The sequence below is a fragment of the Montipora capricornis genome, chromosome 12 (genome assembly GCF_036669925.1).
Source record: "Montipora capricornis isolate CH-2021 chromosome 12, ASM3666992v2, whole genome shotgun sequence".
Lineage (NCBI taxonomy): Eukaryota > Metazoa > Cnidaria > Anthozoa > Scleractinia > Acroporidae > Montipora > Montipora capricornis.
This window is the reverse complement of record NC_090894.1, coordinates 30762415-30787437: the sequence shown is the minus strand read 5'-3', so window position 1 is coordinate 30787437 and position 25023 is coordinate 30762415. Positions and strand designations below refer to the sequence as shown.

Here is a 25023-nt window from a genome sequence, read left to right as displayed (position 1 = left end):
GTTGTGAAAGACATCACTATGCGTGTAATTTCAGTTTTAGTTGACTAAAATTGTTGGTTATTGTTTGGAAGGCTTGTTTGTTTGCTGCATGCTGTCAGCTCAGAGGTGTTTGATCTGTTTGATCACTGTAAACTGTCCACACTAATGATGATTAATTCAATCTGTACTTTATGCAGAAGCATAGTTATTTCCATAAACATTTTATTGCTTTTTGGGGTTAAAAACGGGAGCTCCACTTTTAGGTTTGGCTTTATTTATTTTAGCAAAAGGTTCAGCAAAAAGCTAATTGCTAACCCTTTTATCTTAACGGTGAAAGCTGGTCGGAAATTGCAAAGGGAAAAAATTCAGTTGCAAATGAGACTGTATTGGTCGCAATTTCGAGTCTTGACTTACCATAAGCATGTAAATACATTGGACGAGCCTACATGTAATTATTAGTTCTACAAATTATTGCTTAAATTTGGAACCGCATAATCCAGTGTAATTTCTGCATAATCAACGCATGTTTACGCATAATAATTATGGCCAAAAATTTCCGCATAATCTTTCATTTTTTTCCGCATCCTATCAGAAGCCCAGACTCTAGCACTACTGAGGTTAACCATAATGAAAAATTTGATAATGCATGGTTACAAAATGTTTCTCCAGCTGACAATAATTGAGCCCTCATTGGCCAATTTCTGGAATAAAGACTGACATTTTGACAATAACTTCCTGTGTATACTTGTTATAATAACTGTTACTTTTTGTGAGTTTAATAAAAATAGTACTTACATGTATCTTTGCACCTTGAATGAATTAACATATTTAAAGTATTCTCAGTCTTCTGGTGACAATTAAACAGCTTGTTCTCCAGAGGCATATGGAGCAGGCTGCAAGAAATTAGAGGTACAATTAAATTTAATTACATTGTACAATTGCTACATGTAACAATAATAATGTAGACTAATAGATTCCTTTGGCATATTTATATAGTTACATGGACCAGTGGCACACCTGACCAGACATGCAATTAACTATCATGTATTGGTATTCAGGTCCATCATACAAGTTGCCCTCAGCTGTTAAACTGCTTATACACTGTACAACTATGAGTCTGAGAATTTTTAAACTACTGTGAGATTTCTCTATACAAACAGATAAGAAACTGGATCACAATCACCCTGACATTGTGTTTGTGTACAAACAAAACAAAAATTGCCTCATCTATTGCATGCCCTAGTGACAGAAGGGTAGATATCAAACAAGAGGAAAAGGTCAACAAGATTAGTATCTGGATCTGGCAGTTGAGATAAAAGCCTTGTGGAAGATCAAGGAGTGTTAAAGTTGTCCCTGTTGTTATTGGAGCACGGGGTACTATTCCAAAGAGACTGGCTCGGGACTACATGTACATGTTTGCTGGGATAGAGTTGGCAGCTCTTGCTGGGATAAGCAACAATCCTCCAAAGAGTCCTTGAAGTCTAAGGCAGCTTGTTATGACCTGATGATGGGATTAAAATTTCTTGAAGTTTTGATTACAATGTACAGGGTGTACCATACAGTACACTGTACCTGCCATGAAGCTAAATGCACCATAATAATAATAATAATTTAATAATAATAATAATAATAATAATAATAATAATTATAATTATTATTATTATTATTATTATTATTAAATTATTATTATTATCATGGTGCATTTAGCTTTACAGCTTCATGGAATAATAATAATAATAATAATAATAATAATTATTATTATTATTATTATTATTGTTGTTATTATTATCATTCTAATTATTATTATCATTATCCCTGAGCAAGCATGGCCAGGCTTTACTTAGCAAGGAATGAGGGCAGAAGAGGACTGAAATCAGTGGAGGAAACAATAAGATTAAGATCAGAAAAGTCAAGTCAACTTTATTTAGGCAGGGTAGCCCAGTCAGCCATGGCTACAATTATTGGCTCAGGAATGGATACATGTACATGAAGAAGAAACTGCAAAGGATCAGGCACTAACAACTTGATGGAGGGAGGTTATCATAGAAAAACAAGCCAGTCAACCACAAAATGCAGAATGTATAAATAGAGAGACAAAACTATATTTCACATTCTCCATTAATTTTGTGTAGCAAACTTGCACAATGTGAATGTAGTTCTAAAGAGACATGACAAAGTAGCTCAAATAATACACTAAAATCTATGTAAAAAATATTATCTCTCATACTCAAGGAATTGGTATGACCATGTTGAGAAGAAAGTGGCAGAAAATAGCAAAGCAAAGATACTTTTGGATTTCTCTAAACAAACAGATCATTGTTATACAGGCACAAAGAGCAGATATTGTTTTCAAAGACAATTAAGATCTAAATCACACATGGGTCATTAAGCCTACAAATAATTTTTTTTGCTATAAGCCTGTCATGTGTCAGGCCAGGCCACGGCACCTCATTTTCATTGTCTCGTTTTTCTTTTTTTCTTTTTTTTTCTTTTTTAAAAGTGGTTAGGGTGAGGGTTAAGGTTCAAATCTTTTGCATTGCCCGTAGCCGGACAGGAAGATCCTTCTTTTTCGTGTTTTAACGTCAGGCCTGAAACTATTTCTGCTCTAGCATGATCGGAATCCCGTGTAAGATCTTATGGGGTAAAATCACTTAACATTATGTCAATATTCATGTGGGAAGACACCACTGTTGTTGTTCAAATTATTCTTCAGTCATATTCGGAAGAATTTCAAAAAAAATCTTTCAAGATTCCATTCAAATATTTTAGAACTTTCTTCAGACCAATGTACAAAAAACAGTATTTAAAATTAAACCTTTGAAATATTCACATGCACATATTTTCTGTATCTAAATGAGGGTTGAAGATGAACTAGAAATAATTCTTTTTCCCAGTTCCATAACGTCCTCTGTTTCGGATACAGCATTTTTGAATTTCCGAATTTTTACCTTGCGTGACCCCAGGATACAGAGCTGATTGAAAAGCTTGTCTCTTTCTATGATTCTCAGACATTTGTGGATTTCAAGTACATTACGAGAGGTGTTCCTACACATGTATTTTATCAGAAACCCACAAGGGTTGAAACGTGTAACGGCCCCCTGTGTGCTGGGGAACAAGCTTCATCTGAATAATTATTCAATTTGCTAATTACCATATTTGGAACAACAAGAGCAAGGGGTTTCCAAATATGGTACTTAGCACTGAAACATTCAACCAATCAGTTCGCACTTAATATTCGGAAGCTGTGAACGTGCGTTACACGTTTCATGTTGGCAGTGTGGCCCAGTGGTTAGGGCGCTTGCCTTGAGATCGGGAGATCCCGGGTTCAAGACCTGCTCTGACCATTTGGTGAATTTGATCCTGGTAGTCCCTGGTTCAACTTCCCAGCTGCACTTGTAAATAGACAACTGGCTTGCCTCTGGCCAGTTGGGATTCTTAACAGTTGTTGTTGTTCTGTTCTGTCGTTTCGTTGTGTTTCATTGGCCCTGAAAAGCCCCCATGGGGAGTGGTCAATTAAGCATGTATTGTATTGTTTCAACCCTTATGGGTTTCTGATTTAAGTAAGCACATTTGCGGAAAAGTGAACTCCAGGTGTTTTCGTTGATTACTGGCCACCATATTGGTGGACCACGGACGGTCTACCAACATGGCAGCATTGTGTGAAATGCTTCGGGAAATTGATAACTCAGAAACGATGTACCACACAGACCTGACAATTGGAGAAACGGTTTATATATTTGTCTCGAAATCATTTCAAGTTGTTGGATTCTTTTATTGAACGGTTTTGAATTTGCTTTTTGTTGCATGACAATGAAAACAATCAAAACATGCGCACACTGCCCAATACTGTTTTGACAATACTGTTGCTTTCGTTTGCCATTCTATTGAGAATTCTTATGTTTTTGCTTTCTTTGTTTGTCATTCTAGTTGAACAAAATACATTTGTATATGTTTCAGCTTTTGTTTGTGCATAGGCAATAACGTTAGTTATTGAAGTCACGATAAGAAATGTAATTTGAGGCCCTAAAAATTCACTGTAAAACTGGTCATAAAATCTTATCAGTCCAATGAAAACACAAACAACATGCATTTGGGGAACAGTATCCTTGTTGATTCCACAGCACATGTACATTGCAGTGTTATTTAATTTAAATCAATGCACCTGTAAAAATACAGTTTTACTTTGCATCATATCAGAAGACCCTGATCAGCCTGTCCGGTCAGACTGATCGTTTGCCAGTCAAAACCTCAAGTTTACCGGACAAATGTCTGATGACCGGCGCTTTTTGCCAGGCTTGGTCATAAATGTACATGCATCAATACCTACATGTAGACATGGAAGAGTACAAGAGAAGAAAAAGGAGAAAGTGGAGAAGTACATGTACTGTACTAAGACTTGGCAAGGGAGATTCAAAGATTGTGGAACACCTCATGATCAGCAAAAGTATTACTGGTTGTACAGTAGGAGAATTGGGAGCTGTGGCAAAACAGTACTGGAGAAGGAGTTGAAAAAGCTGGATATCAAGAAGGAAGTACCGGTAGTAGCAGAGTACAATTTTAGCTGCCCCACTGGGATCAGCAAGGATACCGAGGAGAGTATTGGATATCTCAGGGTAGAGGTTCAAATGGGATACCAATACAGAAACTGGCTGTCACAGAGCTGAGAAAATCAACAATGAAAGTAATAATAATAATGATGATGATGATGATGATGATGATGATGATGATGATGATGATGATGATGATGATGATGATGATGATGATGATGATGTATTGATACCATTGACATTGATTTTGAGGAAGAGTAAAGCAGGGTACGAATTAAGAAAGGGGTATGTTACCGTAAATCAGTTGTTCTTTATGGATGACCTTTAACCGTATGGAAACAACGAAAAACAGCGGAATTCCTTGATCAATACAGTATGTGTATATAGCTAGGATACTGGAATGAAGTTTAGCATTAAAAAATGTGGGTTTTGGACTTTTGGTCACTAAACGGGGAAAGTTAGAAGAAAGCAGGGGAAAAACATTACCGAATTATCAGCTGATGACGCAGATAGACAAAAATAAAGTGTACATTAAATACCTCAGGGTTTTTGAAGCAGACAACATGAAACATACAGAAATGAAAGATATAGTCAGAAAAGAGTACTTCATATGGGTGAAAAGCACATTATAAAACTCAAAACTTAATGCAGGAAACACAAGATTTGCCTTGAATCCAAGAGCAGTGTCTGTGATAAGGTATGGGGTTGGTATTATATTTTGGAAGAAGGATAAACTGGAAGAAATTGCCCAAAAGACAAGGAAGCTTTTAAGTATTTATCAAACTTTAATCATACAAATAACATTAAGAGACTATATTAATTTGCCACGGCAAATTGGTGGAAAGGGTTTGATTAGTGTAGAGGACCGTGTTAACCCATTGACACCTGGGAGGGATGACACTTGATAGATTTTACTCTGTCTAACGCCAGACGATTTTACTCGTCAATGGGGGGCATCCTAGGGCGCTTTAAGTGTGAATGGGTTAACCCACTGACCCCCTGGGAGTGATAGATTTTACTCTGTCTAACGCCAGACGATTTTACTCGTCAATGGGGGCATCCTAGGGCGCTTTAAGTGTGAATGGGTTAACCCACTGACCCCTGGGAGTGATAGATTTTACACTGTCTAACACCAGACGATTTTACTCATCAATGGGGGGCATCCTAGGGCGCTTTAAGTGTGAATGGGTTAACCCACTGACCCCCTGGGAGTGATAGATTTTACTCTGTCTAACGACAGAGCGAGTTACTCGTCAATGGGGGGCATCCTAGGGCGTTTTAAGTGTGAATGGGTTAACCCACTGACCCCCTGGGAGTGATAGATTTTACTCTGTCTAACGCCAGACGATTTTACTCGTCAATGGGGGGCATCCTAGGGCGTTTTAAGTGTGAATGGGTTAACCCACTGACCCCCTGGGAGTGACAGATTTTACTCTGTCTAACGCAAGACGATTTTACTCGCCAACTGGAGGCGTTCCAGGGCGTTTGAGGTGTCAGTGGGTTAAACACTTAAAAACTATGTCCCTCAACAATATGGAAATTGAAAGTCTGCGAAAATATGCGGCAAGGAGTGGTGAAATCTTCATCAGAGAAGTGAGCAATAAGAACTTCCCGGGAAAAGGCAAGGAGAAAGAAGATATTAAAAGGGACCTATTACAGAAGTACACCAGCAATGCTCGATATGGAAAGTTTTATGGAAACACAGAGCTTATCAGAGATAAAAGATGAAGATGTTTCAGGAACGTGTGGGATGTGTGGTCCGCCAGAGATGAGACAGTTCTGCATGAGCATTACTGTATCAGACTAATCAGAGCGAGTGCAGTGCACTACATGTAGCATGGCGAAGTGATAAAATTGCGCAGGTAATACACTGGAAGATGTGCCATCGATTCAATATGTAAGTCTCAGAGATGTGGTATGATCATAAGATTGAAAAGGTTGGGAGGTAATCTACAATTGGGAGGTAATCTACAATAGATAAGTTACGGGGCGAACGCGAGGGGTGCCGGGGGCTATGTAAACTGAAAAAAACATGGAAATCCAGCAAACAACTTCCGCTTACCTCATGTTTGGCACGACTTGTGTTTGCTTTCTGCGTTAGTTAAATGGCAGCTCAAGGACAAAAATCCATTCGAAAAATGCTGTGTCTACAACAGCGAATTCCATGAGACCGTTGTCTTCGAAGACTTTAAAAATGCAACCGAGTAATCTCGTTCCCAGAGCCCGGGTGTGAAGTACGATGCATTGTGGGATACACTGCGAAATTAAGACGATCCCCCTCTCAGGATCGACGCCAGTGTAAAATAATTAATATGAGTTTTCGTGATCCGTGTAATTCATTTCTTCCTCGGCGCGTTTTATTATTTCGTTGGGAAATAAAACATGTTCCCGGGCTTTGTAACTAACTTTTTCTTACGAGAAGAACAGATACGTACCTTGTGGGCATGCTGTATTCCGTGGATAAATACACAAGCAAGTCTATCCCATCCAGAGCTAGCGCTATAGCTAGTGAAGTGATTGGTACGCCCGTGTCATCTTTTGGGGTGTTCAGGTATTTAACGCCACCACTTTGCCTTAGTCTCATGTTTGTGAAGACATAGGTTTCGTCTTTTTGTAACTGCCCCGTGTCTTGAGCCCATAGGTTGATTTTATGTGGACTGTTGGGTCCAAGATGATACCTTCATGCTTCTTCACTGGTTAGTCAGTTATAAATACTGCTTTAATTGCCGAGATTTGAAGCAATAGCCTTTTACAGTGAACTGCTAATTTGCCACATTACACTTCCCAAAGAACTGATTGACGTTGGAGTAGATGTAAGTGTATCTGGTATCTCGTGGGCGTAAGGTTATCTGATGCAGTTGTTACATCAACCTTATTGTGTTTGTGAAACAATAATAATATTATCTGTTGTACCATAATACTTGTTGCTGGTACGATAGGCAGTGAGTTTAACTGGGCTTTTCTTTTTTTCTAAGGTGTCAAAATATGCCCTTCACTCAGCACAAAAACATACAGCTCTTTGGCTCCCATTGGAAGCTGTCATAAGGTTGCAGTTGAAGTACTTTTAATTTTAACTGGATGTGTACTCGGTGACTGACATTTGCAGACTGCAGACTAACCCTAAATCACAATTATTGAAAGCTAACCGTTTTAAATCAGGTTCTTAGACTTAAATAATGTTTATCAGCGCTATTTGAAATGGGTGCTTAGTCTGCAGTCTTCAGTCTGCAAATGTCAGACACCAACATTATTTAAGTTTAAGCACCCATTTCAAATAGCGCTGATAAGCATTATTTAAGTCTAAGAACCCGATTTAAAACGGTTAGCTTTCAATGATTGCGATTTGGGGTTAGTCTGCAAATGTCAGACATCGATGTGTACTTTGAATATAGCATGCAATCTCATTTCGATCTTTGACATCTTTAGAACCTACAGTAAAAGAAAAAAAAAGATCATACTGTAAGATACTGACTTAACCCTTTCACTCCTGTGGGCTTCCCCATTGACGAGTAAAATCGTCTGGCATTAGACAGAGTAAAATCTATAAGTCTCATTGGCCCTTACAGGAGTGAAAGGGTTAATAAATTTAATTAATTAATTAAAGTGCATATGACACAAAAATTTTTATTAGCTTGTTCGAAGAACTTTCAAAATGGTGAAGAACAGCGTTTATTTTATTGTCAGTGACAGCACTCTTGGTAGCCGAGCTATTCAAGATTTTGACTTATGCAAATTAAATGACTTGTGACGTCACATAGTGGACACAAAATTATGTAAAATCACGAAACATGGAATATCTTTGCAAATACTAAGTCTTCAGGGTTGAAATTTTACAGGGTTGATGTGCTACCAAAACTACACATTGTAATTTTGACTATGATGTCACCATAGCAACATACTCGTTACCAGACCTCTACCTTTCCGGTATCGAAAATGCCTTCTTTGTTGCTTTAGAGTCTAAAAGACTTCCTTGTGCTTGTGCTGTGTATGACCATATTCGGTCACATGGACTGAATGAACATCAAGAGCAAATAACCCTTATTGGGGAGGGAAACTCTGATTTTACCCTTTGGATGGAGGGGGCCTGAAGCCCATTGCATTGCTATGGAAATGTCACAGTGCGCCATATCATGGAACTTTGTAATGAGTATAAGAACTGCAAAAAGTTTCAGTTCTATGCAGAAAAAGTCTTAAGAGATCTTACATCATCTTGTGTCCACTATATGACGTCACAAGTCGTCTAATTTGCATAAATCAAAATCTTGAATAATTCGGCAACCAAGAGAGCTATCACAATAAAATAAATGCCATTCTTCATCATTTTAAAAGCTCTTTCGAACAAGCAAATATAAAATTTTGTGTCATATGCACTTTTAAGATCTAAACATTGAGAAAACAGAGTAAATGCAGTAGTCACAGTACATGTACATGTACATGTACGATGCTTTATGTCAATGTACATGTAGCTGTTTATGTCAAGTTTTGGAGCAATAATATTATATGAATGAATAGAGATGTGATTCTAACAAATGATATCAATTATTTTGATCAGCAGATTTGCCTAACTGAAGATGGTTGCTACGGGGAACAAGATCTAATTCACATCCCAGCAGGACAAGATGATGAACACATATACCTGCAGGTATCTAGTCTGTTTTTGCAAATGTTCAAGCAACCAAGTAAATTAATTTTTGTGGGTATACGCAGTGGCTAATCACAAAGTGATAGCTAAAAAGTTGTCCTTGTCTCATTTTGGTTGGTGTCCCTTATTTGCTCGCATTACTTTTGCACAGTTAGCCCCAGTTGTTTAAAAGCCGGATAACTTTATCTGGTGGATAAGTCATTATCCGTCAGTTTCAATATCTGCAAAGATGATAGTATTTGCCCTCATCATGTACATGTACATGTTGCTGTGAATATCCACATTCCAAGCACATCTAGGCAAAAAGTGTGAAGGAAATTTTGGCCAGTGTTTAACGTGAAGTATATTTTATTATACTGTGGATAGTGACTTATCCCCTGGATAAACTTATCCGGTCTTTGAATAACTGTGGCCTGATGTTCGCCAAAAATCTGATGAAATTAAACGCAGTACAAAGAACCTCTGCAGAGAAGAGAGGGTGTTCAGATTGTCTTCCAGATTTGTGCAAAAAAAACTGAGATTACTCTCCCAGTCATTGAAACTTACCAATCAAAATAATAAGATATTTTTGGCAGTGATTTCCATTCACTGTTTCTGAAACGCCTTCAACCTTCACTTCACCTTCATTCTAGGATTTTTATTAACATTAAAGAAAAGATTTTTCAAGTGTTAGATGAAACACTCTTTCGAGTGTTTGATATTGCTTCTCAAAGGAATCAGTATTTTAAGAGATATTTGGGATCAAAGTTGGCAAACTTTTATACTAATTAAGACCACATATCCAAACTTTCTTCACGGTTGAGGTTTCTTTTGTTTTTGGCTAATGAATTATTAATGAGCTTGAGAAGTACATGTAGTTCTTAATAAGTTTGAAAACTTTCTCCAGGGCACACAGAAGTTGTAAGTTAATGTAACAGTAAAAAGTAAACAGTTTTTTGTTTTAGTTCAGCTGTGCTTGCTTTATGTAATGGTTTGCCATTGGCTGAGGAAGACCTGTACACTTTAAAAGATGGTGACATTCTTGTTTTGTCTGAGCAAAGTACAGTTGCATGGTTTTGACACAAGAGTGTCTTTAGTTGATTCACACCTTTATGTTATATACCAGATTGGGCTTGTTAACGTACATCCAGCAGGGATTGAAGTTGGTACGATATATGACAGACAGATTGTGTTCAGAATAATGTTTGTTGTGCTTGATGTACATTGTAGATTCCCTTGGACCCATTCAAGGAATAAACCCTACATTTAATTGTCAGGGTGTAACTTTGGTGACCATAAGCTTCTTACGAAGCACACCGTAATGCTCTGGAATAACACAATGACCAGTACTAAAAAAAAAGAAAAGGGGGAATCAACCTCATTTCTCATTATTTTCATTTCTTTACAGATGATTCTTTCCCTGGTGGAAAGGTAACAGTGGAGGGGAAAATGGCATTTAAGTCCAGTCAGTATACATTCATGATCTATCACAATCCTTGACTACAGCCATAACATTTTTAACTGCACGTCACAGTGATGTGGATAGCTTTCCTGTAATAAACATTCACCCAAGAGGTTTTGACATAATCATTAACGTTATTGTGAATTCAACATTCTGATGACAGGATGTTGCAGTTGGTCAAGCAAAAAGTCATTATATTTTATGTTGCTATGGATTGTACTACATTACAAAATATTTTGTTTTACGGAATTTGAAAGAGTTTGAAGACTAACTTTCTCTGCAAAAACTATTGGTTGTTGTTATCAGCCTTCTCAAAATCGGCCAGTCGACGGCTCAATGAGCCACCTCCTCAGAAAGCTTGACCGTCTCCTTCTAGTCAGAAAATGTCAGAGACAGTACATTTTTAGCTCGAACGTGAAGTCACTGGAGATAGTCTAAAAGCTTGAAAAAAGTTTGTTTGACGTACAAATTCGTGTCCACAATATTTTTTTGCCTCGCGCACATGAAATGTTGATTGAATTAGCATTCCAGTATTTCTTATCAGACTCCAAGCAAGTGTCAAATCCATATGTGAACGTTCGTCACTTTAAATCCACCAGATTGCACTAAATTGCATCTGTGAATGTCTAAATTTGAAAAAATCCGTAGGGGAGCGTGCCCCGAGACCCTCCTAGAAGCTTGCATCCTTTGGGCACTCGCTTGGGTGCCTTTAGCACCAAACCGTCTCCACCTTCCTTATGACCTGCTCCCGAAAAATATTTTGAGAAGGCTGTGTTATCTTGAATTTTAAGCTGTCGTTTTGAAAGACAGCAAATAAGATAGATAATTGTTATTATGTGTATCCCCCATGTACATGTGAAATTTATTAATACTGTTTTTTCATCAGTGTTGTAGTTGCCCTGAATATTTGTGCACGTTCAACAGTGAAATCCACTGCCAAGGACATTGTCGATTTCTTACCACTTCAATAGGCCATTTTCAAAATATAAATATTCAGCCTGATAGCGAGGCAGAGAGGACAAAAACAATAGAAACAAGTTGCAATGAGTGCGAAAGACATTAACATATCAGGCCACTTTCCTTTGTCTTTGTCCTCTGAACCTCTCTTTTAAGCTGAATTTTAATATATTGAAAGTGGCCTATTATTACATTCAATTGGGAGAGTATGGGAAGTTGTTTCCGCTTCCCACCTCCCCTTGGTGCCAGCTTTTATGCATGTACATGTACTTTGGTATTCTATGGCACCTGCAATTTTGATCGTGTTAGTTGCTCTTTAGAGGGCAGGCTATAATTACATGTATTGTTTAAAAATGTAGCAGTATTTACACTTAATGTTATCTTTTTTGAACTGATACTATTCGTTGATATTTCATTCATATTCATTTAATTCTTCATTCAAACTGAATCTGATCTTGGGAAACTAATTCATGCAGTAGGCTTTTTCTGAGTTAAAGCCTCTTTTTCAAAGTGAATCCAAGTGCGTAGCATTTGCAAAGGTAACATTATTCGAATTTACTCTGAGCAAAACTCGAGCAAATCCTTCTTTTACTGCCAAGAGTCTCAAAGTCATGTTTACTGCTTGCATTTAAAAAGTTGGCCTACTTTCTTTGCTTGGAACATATTTGGTTTGTAGCACTATTTTTCAGGGCATGTGCGATATTTTTTCATTGTTGCTATCGGCTGTAATTGATTACAGTTTGGTAGTTAAATTGAAAACTTTTTTTATAGGTGAAGTAATGTGATTTATGGATTTATTTGCTGATATTTTGAGCTGAAAGAGTGTCTTCTTTAGTTTTAAGTTTTTCTTTCTTAAATGAGGCTTAAGTTAAGTCTGTGGTTCAAGTGCCTTCTGGTTTTTGTCCAAACAAATCGTAAGCAAATTTGTTTATAATGCTCTGGATTAAGTAGTATTTGTTTGGTCTTAAAGGCGTTCAGTTTTTGCAGCATGTAATCTTGTCATTTAACTGGTGTCAGTTTAAACAAATCGAAATATAGACCAAAAAAAGGGTGAAGATAAAATTATTGACAGTTTTGATTTCCGGTTGTTATATTGTTATTTTAAGTGTATTTAATACCTAGTTTTGTTATTCCTCTATTGTATCATACCATTTCCTTCTAACCCGAACATTGAAAAGGAAATCGACAAGAACAAACGCTTTCTGTATTCTCTTGTTGATAAGGGAGAGTGCGTACTTAGATTCGCTTTGAAACAGAGGCTTAAGTAAACTTTAACTCGAAAGTGTGCTCTTATTGATTCAATTATTTACCATTTATTCATTATTCATAATTATTGGTAAATCGTAAGTGCTGAAGTTGCGAAAAATGCCGCTAGGAATGTACATTAAATTCGAAATAAACAACGTGCCTAAGATGATGTCTTGTGTTGTCCTTAGGGTCGAGACGGCAAAGTTTTGGTGACTTCAATGGTTTTCCACATTCGGTTACAGCATGGACCTTTCCCACTTATATACGTTATACGTTTACAACCCGCCTATTAATTTTTGCGCGATTTTATTTGCTACTGTACGTCACGTGGTGTGAACATCACGCAATAACCCTTGTCGGCAATAATTTTGCCGTTGAAAGAACAAAGCCGGCGAAAAAATTGGCGTGCAATGCGTAAGTTTAGCGGAGCTCCGCGTGCTGAATGTGGGCGTGCGGAGCACCATGGGTAAGAAAATATGGAGCAAACGAATCGTCTACCTTCATGATGTCCTCAAAAACCCCAGCCGTGTCATCACTCGAGTGATTTACAGGATTGATCCCCGAATGATGTATTAAATGCTCCTTTGAAGCGTTCAAAGGTGGTGAGAGCCTGTCCGAAGTCGTTCGTCGTTTTGCCACGTGAGAGACCTCTCACTGACGTTCAAGATGGTATCATATTCATCCTGGGATTCCTTTGCATTCTGGAGTTCCTGGGGTGGTGACCAAAGGCCATACACTCTATAGCCAAACTGGTTTTTTGTGGAGGGTTCCACGCACCTGGATGAGCCACCCCCTGATTTTAGGCCAGGACGATGCACAATTACGAGCGCTATTCTGGAAAGTCATTGGCTTCATCTCTTTAGGGGAACGCCCCGCACTCTATTCTGTAACTTGTTTTTCTGCCACTGCTCCCCATGGATTAGAATGTTCCTCCTGCAGCAAACCCTGGAAGATGCGCGTAGCAGATAAATGGTTTTAGAAATTCGGTTTGTTATTGGGTGTTTTTACAGTTCTTTTGCTTATTTTATGATTTTCGCTTTTATGATTTTTGTGTTTTCGCCAATTTTTTGATACTGTGGATTTTCTGAGAGTTGTTTGTTTTATACAATTTTTTTTTCGGTATTATGAATAGTGTGAAAAAAAGCGGGGATAAAGAACACAGGCAAGCGAAGCGTAGCAATGGGTATGCACCCTGCGAGAAGAGCCTCTCAAAAACTCACCTGAGGGTGAGAAAGAGAGGCTGCAGAAAACGTGTATAGTCTTTTAGGTCGCAGCAGTCCAACTTTCTGAGCTATTCACTCTGGTGAAACCGGTTTAGGCAACGCGCGGATCATATTTTTGACAAGGTCAAGGTCAAAATCGAGCCTTCAGTATGAAAATTAACATGGCGTCTTGAAGTGCGATGGAGACTTGGCCTGGGTTTGAAACTGTCTCCAAGCAACATACTTAATAAAGACTTAACATGATTTCTGCAGAGTTCTTTCTTTCTCATCGAGCTAAGAAAGGCTCAGCTAGCAGGGTGTGGGTACGAAACAATAACGCGCAAAAAATTAAAATAAAAGGGTTTTAAAAAAGATAAAGAAAATGTCACAAAATAATTTTAAAATGAACTATTAAAAATTTAGAGAACGAAGACTTGGAAAAGAACAAAGACAAATAGAAGAACTTGAACATTAAAAAAATGATCAGATAAGTAATATTTTAGAAAAAATGAGAGAAAACCCAAATTTCATAAAAAAAAAGTAGTACGGAAATTGAAGAATTCTGTAAAATTGCTGGTATTGTACCACCAAAGTCGGAGAAGATGGAAAAGAAATAAAAAGTATCAGAAAAATCTGCATTAAAAGGTTGTCTAAAAGAGTTAAATGTGAATTGAAAAATGTTGACGTAAGTACAAAAGGAGTTAAAGTGGAAAATTAAAAATCAAATCAGTTTTATTGAATTAGAACCAGTTGAGAAAAAAAGGGAAGAGGTGGACTGCAGATCATGAAAACAGGAGCCAGCGCCAGTGGCTAGCAGGCAAGAGTGGAAATAGCCTGTGGAGCACAAAAATATTAAAGTTGTAGTTAGTGTGGAAATGGTATTTATTTTTTTTTTTAAACAAAGACACTTAGAAAAACAATATTTTATACATTTTGAAATTCAAAAGCTAATTATAACGAAATAAATGAAGGTGATCTTTTATTAAAACATAATACAAAAAAGTAACAGAAAAAGAAATTAATACAGAATTAGGACTGAGTAATCTCAAGTTTGAAAAAAATCCTTAGTTTTAAAATACATACGCATGAAATAAATCCTTTACCAAAATTTATTGCAGTAAAAAAGGAAGGGTGCCAATTCACTGAGTTAGGAATTCGAGTTGGGTTTTCCAGTTGGATTTTTGAGTTTAGCCTAAATATTGTTTTAGGTCTAATTAGGCCTAAGGTTAGCTCTTCTAAAAGGTTTTTTTTTTTTTCAACAGTTACATTATAACCTTAGTCTGCATTTTACCCCTAGTCTGCAGTCTCCATTAATTTACAGTGACCAACTCGAAAATCCAACTCGAAATTCAACCCGAAAATCCAATTCGAAAATCCAACTCGAAATCCAACTCGAAATCCTAAGTCGAAAATTAGTCTGTTTGCAAAAAAGGCAGTTATTAACATGCAAATCATTTGTTGTTTTAAATGGGCTATTTTTCGTCGTTTTTACCCAAAGGAAAATGGTGAAGAAAGAATAACATTTAAAATACAAAACAGATTTAGACTTTTCAGCCTAATAAGCTTTCCACTTGCTATTAAGGACATCCCAAAATTAGAAAAACCATGAAATTTTACCACCAATTAATTAATGTATTTGGATTAAATGAACATTGGAAGGGTACATGTTTTCCATTATATAACTCAATCAAAGAATTTGCTGAAAATAACTCAATTGATTTATTATTTTTAACTGATTCTGAAGGAAAATGAGAAAATTTGCATTACTCATTCATTAAAAACGTATCTAGACTGTTTGATTGCCAGATGAATTTTTTTAAAGAGATATTTTTAAAAAACACTTTGAATATTGTAAAGGAAATGGTCTTGCTGTTGTCAAACTAAATATTAAAAAAAAATTAATTTCCAAAATTATCAAAAAGAAGTCAAAAGTAATAAAAGTACCTTTAGTAATTTATGCAGATTCTGAATGTTTTACAGTGTTCCTTAACATTGTGAAGGAAACCCAAAAAAAGCCATTCATTTGCTTATCAATCCGGATTTTGTTTTTATGCTGTTGGTCCTTCTGGTATTAATTTTAAATTGATTCTTTATTCTGCAATGAGTAAAGATGACAATGTTGCTGATATCTTTGTTAAGTTGAAGAAAAGAAATACTTTTAAAAAAACAATGAAATTTACCAAGCAAGAAAGATGAAAACTATTTGATGCTAGTTATGATTGCCATATTTGTGAAAAAAAGCTTTGGCGTCAACTCCAAAGAGTAAAAGGTAAGAGATCATTGTCATTTTACAGGGGCTCTTAGAGGGGCAGCACATAATTCATGCAATGTAAATAATAAAAACCAAAAATGACACCAGTTTTATCTCACAATCTTTCAAATTATGGAGTCTGGTGATGCATCCTTTATTTCCTCAGGTCTCCTAGATCTCGTTTTAATTAATAATGATTATATCTTAATACAACTCAGTGAAGGTTAAAAAGGTTTCAGTCAACCTTAAAATAATCTCAATAGACCCTTTGCATAAATGGCGCCCAAATTTGAATTACAATACTTGATACATCCTTAGGCTGACATTCATGAGAAAAATCCTTTTTTCTTGAAACATAAACACGAGGCTAAGGGTGTACAAAGTATTGTTACTCAAATTTGGGCGCCATTTATGCAATTGGTCTATGTCTTCGTGAATCTCAGTATATCTTGGGAAATGTCTCTGTAAATATCACTATAACGTTGTAAGGCCCAGTTTATCTTTGTAAATATTGGCATATCTCATGACCTTTTTATACATCTTGGTAAAACCGTCAATATCAGTGTAAGCCTGTAAATCTCCTTTATTTGTTAGAGAATCACATTATATTTTGATATCCATAGGTGAATCTCAGTATATCATGGCAAATTTAAAAAACTGAATCATTTTCGCTATATGTGTTAAATATCATGTATATCTTAATAAATCCCAGTATATCTTGCTTTATTGTGTATAGCTCTGTATTTAGGAAACAGTACCTTGGAATATCATAATAACCTTACTACATCTTGAGCTCGTAAATCCAATCATCAATCCCGTATGTCTCGGTAGATCTTAGTAAATCTCAGGATCTATTTGTTAGGAAATCCCACTCAAATCTCAGTAAGTCATTTGGAAAATCCGCCAAAAACTCTTGGTAAATTGACTACATCTTGCAAAATCTTAAAGTTTCTCCTCTTTAATTCTTTCAAGGTTTTTTAGGCAAAATCCTAATCTTACCTGTCATTATCCAGGTAAATTTCAGAACAACCTTGTAAATCTCAATTACAACAAGTTCTCAATGTTTTAACAAACTGATTGAGTATACTAACTGGTGCTGTCTGTCCTGTTGATATCACAATAACTAGCTACAATATCTGGAAAATAGGCTAGGTAGGGGAAGGCAATTTGATTTGAGAAAGAAGGGTACGGCGTGTTCCTTAGACTTACAGAAGTAAATAAGACGTAAGGCCCGTTTTTGTAGAGTTACGATCTTTCTTTGAAATTTCAAGGCACAATTACCCCAAGCACAAATACCATAAGTTAAGTAAGGACAATTAATGAGTTGTACACTGAAATAAAACACGACGTGGGACATAATGTCGAATCTTGGCTATAATTCCTATCGACTTGCTGATTTTGTTGCAGATAGATCTATGTGATATTTCCATGAAAGATTTGAATCAATCAGCAAGCCAAGGTATTTGAAATAATCTTTCATTTCAAGGTTTGCGAGGTGTTAGTCACGGAGTCGAGAATTCCAATCCTAGGTATGAAGGGCATATTCTTTGCCGGGGACGAAAGATGACAAAGTTTGATTTTTTTATGTTCAAAGACAGTTTGTTGGCCTTAAGCCATTCGTTGAAGTTGCCAAGCTCGCGATTAACAAGAGACTCGAGGTCAGTGAGATCATTTGACGCAGAAATCTTAGTACGTATTGCCAAATCGTAATATGTTGTCAAATAAATACTGTCAATGAACGAAATGGTGTATGAAATGAATTGTATACTGAACTGCAGATATGAAATCAAGTAAAGTTATGATCCTCGAATTTATGGACGTAACTCAGGGCGGTGGAGGGGCCTTTTTTTTTCAAGTCTTGCAGGAGACCAAGCGGGTCTTTGTCTTGAAACGTCCCCCCACCGGAAAGCAGGGGCCCCCGACCCCGCTACAAAGATGCGCAATGACCAGGCATCAGGGCCGTGCCATGGGTTTCGCTCCAGCGTTCCCATGGAGCGCTCTGCACATGGGAGAGGTGGACAGACACTATGTGGGCCAAAACTGCCCTGGGTTTGCAGCTAGGAACCACTAGGCCCAAGAAGTAGTTGCAGAATTACCAGGCGCATGTCGGGATACCAGGGGTTTCCTTGAAGCGCATCAGAGGAAGGCTGGGCATTAGTGAGGAAAAACGTTTTTTGGCCATAACTCCCCCCAGTTTTGTCCGGTCTTCCCCATATTCCGTTGGCTTTATCTTCTAGGACGTACGAAGGTGGGTGCCACGTTTCAGCTTCGTAGCTCAAATCCGAGGGTCAAATTTCACGACCACTACTCCAGTCCGACTCCTCAAATCCTGTGTAGGAGTAAAACTACTACGAGATCTGCACAGCAGATCACCCAAAAGCTTATTTCAGTTTCCCATGAGATATCCCATAATACCATACACCGTTGGAAAGGTCTCAACGAGATCTATCACGTGACGAGATATGGGCATCCTGTGTTGAGGTGGGCGCCCTGTGCACAGTCTTTTGTCCTTAACATTCCTACCGTTTTATTCCCTTGGGACCCCATTCCTCATGCGCCTAGACCCTATTGCCCAACAACTTTTCGCACCAGTTTCGACCCGGGGCGAATCGACCTGTGGACGCCAGAGGCCCAAGAACACCCCTGTTTTGACACGAAAGGGTCCCCCCGGACTTTGCTTTACGCTCATCAGACGCGCCCTTCCAGAGACCCTCCCACGGTGCCCTTGGATTGGCCAAATTCCAAATCCCGGGGGAGTTATCCTCGAAAACTTGTTTTTCTTTTTTGGGCCTAACTCCCCCGGTTTGGGTCCGGGGACCCGAGACCGCACCAGGAGGATTCCTCAGGAGATGGCCCATCTCGTTGTAAGGTTCGTTTCACTTTTAACGGCCTCTGGAAGACTGTACACACATGAGGAAAAGTGGTTTTTCGGGTGTAACTCCCCTCAGTTTTGAGTGTGGTCTCTCTAAGCCCAAGAAGTAGTTGCAGAATCACAAGGCGCCCGCTCGGGATACCATTGGTTTCCTTGTAGCACCTCACAGGATGGCTTTGCGTAAGTAAGAAAAACGCTTTTTGGCCATAACTCCCCCCGGTTTTGTCCGGTCTCCCCCATATTTTCTTGGCCTTACCTTCTAGGCCGTACACAGGTGCGTGTCCAAGTTTCAGCTTCGTAGCTCAAATCCAACGGTCAAATTTCACGACCACCTCTCCAGTCGACTCTTGAAGAGCCTCAAATCCTGTGTAGGAGTTAATCTACCACTGGATCTGCACGGCCAAATCATGGAAAAAGCTTATTTCAGGTTGCCATGGAGATATCCCATAATACCATACACCGTTGGAAAGGTCTCAACGAGATCTATCACGTGACGAGAAATGGGCATCCTGTGTTAAGGTGGGCACCCTGTGCACAGTTTTTTTGTTTTTAACATTACTACGTTTTATTCCCTTGGGACACCATTCCTCATGCGCCTAGACCCTAAAGCACAACAACTTTTAGCACCAGTTTCGCACCAGGGCGAATCGAACTGTGGGCCTCAGAGGACAAAGAGCACCCCGTTTTGACACGAAAATGGCCCCCCGGATTTTGCTTTATGCTCACCAGAGGCGCCCTCCGAAGACCCTCCTCACGGTGCCCTTGCATTAGCCAAATTCTAAATCCCGGGGGAGTTACCCTCGAAAACTTGTTTTTCGTTTTTGAGCTTAACTCCCCCCGTTTGGGTCCGGGGGACCCGAGACAGCACCAGTAAGATTCCTCAGGAGATGGCCCATCTCGTGGTAAGGTCCGTTTCACTTTTAATGGCCTCTGGAAGACTGTACACACATGAGGAAAACCGTGTTGTTTTTTTCCAGTGTGTTCCGTAACCTCCTCCGGTCGAGTTTGGGTGTAGAGTGTGGGTCGTCTCTAAACCGCAAGTAGGAAGTTGCAGACATCACAAGTGGCGCATCTCGTGATACCATTGGTTTTCCTTGTAGCACCTCACAGGATGGCTTTGCGTTAGTGAGAAAAAAATTTTTTGGCCATAACTCCCCCCGGTTTTTTGTCCCCCGGTCTCCCCCATATTTCTTTTGGCCTTACCTTCTAGGCCGTACAACAGGGTGCGTGCCCAAGTTTCCAGCTTCGTAGCTCAAATCCAACGGTCAAATTTCACAGACCATCTCTTCCAGTCGACTCCTGAAGAGCCTCAAATCCTGTGTTAGGAGTTAAATCCCTCCTACCGGGATCTGCACGGCCAAAATCAATGGAAAAAGCTTATTTCAGGTTTGCCCATGGAGATCATCCCCATAATACCATACACCCGTTGGAAAGTGTCTCAACGAGATCTATCACGTAACGAAACGAAATATGGGCCATCCTTGTGTTGAGGTGGACGCCCTGTGCAACTTCCTTTTGTCTTTTAACCATTCCCTACGTTTTACTTTCCCCTTGGGAGCCACCCACGTCCTCATGCGCCTAGACCCTATTGCCCACACTTTTTCGCAACCAGTTTCGAACCCGGGGCGAAAATCGACCTGTGGGACCTCCGCGGCCCAAAGATGCCCCCCCGTTTGGAACAAACGAAAAATGGCCCCCCGATTTTTGCCGTTATTGCTTCATCGAACGGTGCGCCCTCCGAAGGTCCTCCTCAGGGTGCCCTTGGATTGGCCCAAATTCCAAATCCCGGGGGAGTTATCCTCGGAAAAACCTGTTTTTCGTTCTTCGGGCCCGTAACTCCCTCCCCCGTTTTGTGTGTCCGTGGTGACCCCGAGACCCCGTCGCCAGTAAGATTCCTCAGTAGATGGCCCATCTCCGTTGGTAAGGGTCCGTTTTAACTTTTAACGGCTCTGGAAGACTGTCACACGTGAGGAAAAGTTTGTTTTTAGGGTCTAAACTTCCCCCGGTTTTTGAGTGCGTGGGTCCCTCCCTAAATCCCTAATCATGGCGACTCTCGTGGTACCATTGGTTACTTTCTAGCACGCCCCAGGGAAAAGTCCTGCATACGGTAGAAAGTCAGTTTTTTGGCGTATATTATCCTTCCCCCCGAAATAGCTACTCCCCCGTAACCCACAGAAGTTCTTGCAGAATTTGATGGCGAAATCTCGTGGTACCATTGGTTTTCCTCTCTAGCACGTATGGGCATCAGTAATACGTGAGAGAAAGGCATTTTTTTTTTGGTGATCCTCTCCCCCCCGGAAATAGAATTCCCCCCCCTACCCCGATAAGTTATTGCAGCATTTGAAATGGCGCATCCATTGGTTTCTTCTCTAGCACGTCAGGGGAAGGCCCTGCATGCGTGAGAAAAACCACTTTTTCTCACGAGTTGAGATAGCTTGAAATAAGAGTAAAATATCAATGTCAATTTTTGTGGTAATGACAGAGACCTTAAGATACCTTAAGATAGGTATATATATATCGTCCGCCTGTGAATCATCGTTCTGGTTGGGAAAAACATGGGCCCAGGATGACCACTTAATTCCCATTCGCTATCTAGATTGGCCATGTAACGAGCATGGTTGCTCTGATAGTGTAGTGGTGATCACATCCAACCGGTAATCAGGGAGACGTGGGTTCAAATCCCGCTCAGGGCATAAAACGTTTTTTTCTCCAATGAAAATGTCACCTAGGAGTGTGTCCGTCCTTGGTCCCTTCAAACTATATATATATATATTTGTCGCATATTTCCAAGATTTGACTGTAATCAAAGTTAACACAGCGACACTATGCCATGCCCCCTGCTTGTGCAAGGGGAAGAAACGAACCACTTAAATTTTATTTGAGGTGAAAAATGAACGGTCCTTCCGGACATCTCAATGACCTACGTGGTGGCGCAACTCACCAACTTCGCAAAGCTTGAGAGCGGAATTCCCTAGATCAGTTGCATGGGAGGACTTGCACCGGGGGCCCAAACCCACTTTACGCTGCCGCGCATTGATGCAAACCTTGGAACCCTCCTAAGAGGCCTCTTACCGATCCTGACAAAACGTTCTGGTGAACGGCTATATATTACGCTCGACGCAGACGTTTCCTTTCATTGTGGTAACACAAAATTGATCAAGGCTGTTGATAAGCAATTTATAGCGCATGCACAAATCGGTTTTCATCGGACACAATTTAACAATGGTTGACTGACATATTTAAAGTATCTTTATTTAAAAAAAAACGCACCGACTGGTGGCGTCACGTAAAGCCGATTATTAAAGGGAGTGCAGACACATTGTATTCATCAGCATGCAATCGATTCAAAAAAGTATGCGCCTTGAATCGAGACTTTAAGTCATCTGATTTATTGTAATACATGTCAAGAGCAGTCACGCTTAAAAACGCTTTTATTTTGTGCGAGGTATTACAACACGTTTCTTGCGTTTTCATTTGTACGGAATCTCGAATTTCAGAATTGAATTACATCCAGACGAGTGGTGAATTTTCGAGTTTGTGACGATACGCGAGGATCTCTTGTCTCCTCTGGAAAGTCACATCGCTATAAACTTTGAATAGCAATCTGTATACATGTTGAATATCTGTTGGCACAATGTTTAACGTTCCTTCAGCAAACACATACAGATCCTATACCAAAGCAGGGGAACGACAGTTGAAAGTAAGTAATTTTAAAGGGATAGGATAGCTTGAGGAAAGCTTATGCCCTTGTCTAGAAAGGTCACTTAGCATACCAGTGAACAAACTTGTTCAACTTTGTTTCTGTTTTGGCCCTAACCATGCACAAACCACGCGATTTTTCTAAAAGAAAGCCAATCAATAGTTTCGATTAATTTATTCAAAATTCAGTTGAGAACCGAGGACAACAGATTGTGCATGGTACGTCACGGTCAAGTTAACATGAAGTGCGACAGTACTGTTCTCTCTCCGGGTTTCATAAGCAGTTCATCTATATGAACTATGTTTACACAAACAAACAAACAAAAACAAAACCTTAATTTTTTTTTTTTTTCCGGCAATTAAGAAAAGCAACCCCAACAACGATATAACATTTCTGTATTAATATAAAGGCATTGGAAAAAAAAATAATAACCACGATAATCTAGACTAATGAAACATTTCAGCGGGTTAAGAGATGAGATTTTCCAATAATCTTTATTCTACAGGCTTATTTTCTTGACGTGCCTGCAGTTTCAACACTTTGGAGAGGATTGAAATAACAGGTAAGAAAGGTAGAATGTCTGTAGGTGATACATATGATTCAAGTCCCCATGCAAAACTTAGACAGGAAGAAAGTGCAATACAAGGGAGCTAATGGCGCCATTTTTCCTCTCCCTGTACTCTCTGACTGCTGATCGTTTATTTATTTTTTGGTAAAGTAAACTGGTAATGAGGAATGGACGCTTTTATGGCCAATTTTAGAAAATTGAGATGTTTTGTAAAGTCTTACACGTAAGTCAAATCTCGTGTTTTTGTAAGTCATTACTTAGAGGCCACGACCAAACGAAACATCCGTTCTTAAACGAAGGCGACGGAAAGATAAAGCCGAATGTCAACCTTCCAGATTCAACAGAAGTCTAGTAACAAAATCTCATTGCTCTTTAGTTTATTTAGTTACATGCATCTTTTGCTTTCAAAAAAACACGGCGGACTACTACTCTATCTCTCTCCGCGAAGTCAATGACAGCAAAACTGCTTCCCCCGCGAGACGAGGAAACTCGCGCGAGGTTTTTTTTTCTTGTAAAATGAAACAAACGATAAAAACAAAGAATGCGACGGAAAATGCCGCAAGCACTGTATGTCCCCCCATTAACTTATCTCCAATTGATTATGGAGTCATTAAACACTCCTAATTTTAAGCATTGAACCATTTTACGACCTTTTACGGGCACCTCATATCAAAACACGATATCATGCGGTGATGTTGAATCATTCGCTGAAAGGTATGTTGTTGTTCATCTCTGTTTTCGCTTTCTATGGTTCTTTTCATTTTACTCATATATTCTCTGTATATCTAACGCAGAGAGAGATATGCCTTTCGCATGATTTAGTGTGAATACTTAGCATAGCATGTAAAGACAAACTTATTAGACTTATTGTGTAGCGTGGAGAACTTAGGATTCAATCAGTACAATCAAATGACCCTTGTAAAACTAAAAAGAGAAAGATTTTTCCCTATGAAGCGATCGAAAGAAATACTTGCTATCTGAATTCTTTATCTGCATGCACTGATGCATGCCGTATAAATTAAAATGGTTAAAATGGCGCAAAACTCATCATTGAAATGGCGTTGTATCTGCTCAACGGTTTTGAACATTTTCCTCTGAATTAAACATTCAGGGGAAAATGTTCAAAACCGTTATGAAAATTGCCATAAGATCATGTGGATGAAATGTAGCAAGTATTTTCATGACTGTTTGAAAGCACCGTTTTGTGCTAATACCTCATGCCGGATGCAAAGGTCTGCAAAGGGTCATTGCTGCAGCTCGGCGTAAACAGAATTGTCTCGGCGTAGACAGAATTCTCTCGGCGCCGTTCTCATTTTTGCTAGACAATTATTAGCTGCCTGTTTTGTTTTTTTTGGGAACTAGAATTCTTTTCGATGGAACGGTTACGACTGAATTTACTGACATACAAAATTAAAGAAAAATAGTTAGCACGTGATAGACAAAACAAAGGGAGAAGATCGTTTTCGTGTAGACAAGCCGCCTAAGATGCCAACTTAATGCCCAGTTTTAAGGTCCCAATTGAAGTAAAAGTCAAGGTACTCATGCAAATGCATACACAAAGAATCTTAACCCAAGAGATTTGATTTGGGTACAACATTGCGTTAGCCGAATTGGTC

The 25023-nt window shown here is 39.0% G+C and overlaps 1 protein-coding gene and 2 long non-coding RNA genes across 3 annotated transcripts in view; 2 read left to right on the top strand and 1 right to left on the bottom strand.

Moving 5' to 3' along the window:
• LOC138027582 (uncharacterized) overlaps positions 1-6733 on the bottom strand; it is an 11412-nt gene extending 4679 nt beyond the window's left edge. Inside the window, exons 1-2 of the long non-coding RNA XR_011127478.1 lie at positions 6589-6733; positions 775-872 (exon numbers count right to left, since the gene is read on the bottom strand). This is a non-coding gene — a long non-coding RNA (uncharacterized lncRNA). The remainder of the gene's footprint in view (positions 1-774; positions 873-6588) is intronic.
• LOC138027581 (carboxypeptidase O-like) overlaps positions 1-25023 on the top strand; it is an 87076-nt gene that overhangs the window by 26098 nt on the left and 35955 nt on the right. The gene's annotated exons all lie outside the window — the stretch shown is intronic.
• On the top strand, positions 6815-12980 carry LOC138027583 (uncharacterized). Its single transcript, XR_011127479.1, has 4 exons — positions 6815-7077; positions 7502-7572; positions 9082-9168; positions 10556-12980. It is a non-coding gene; the product is annotated as an uncharacterized lncRNA (long non-coding RNA).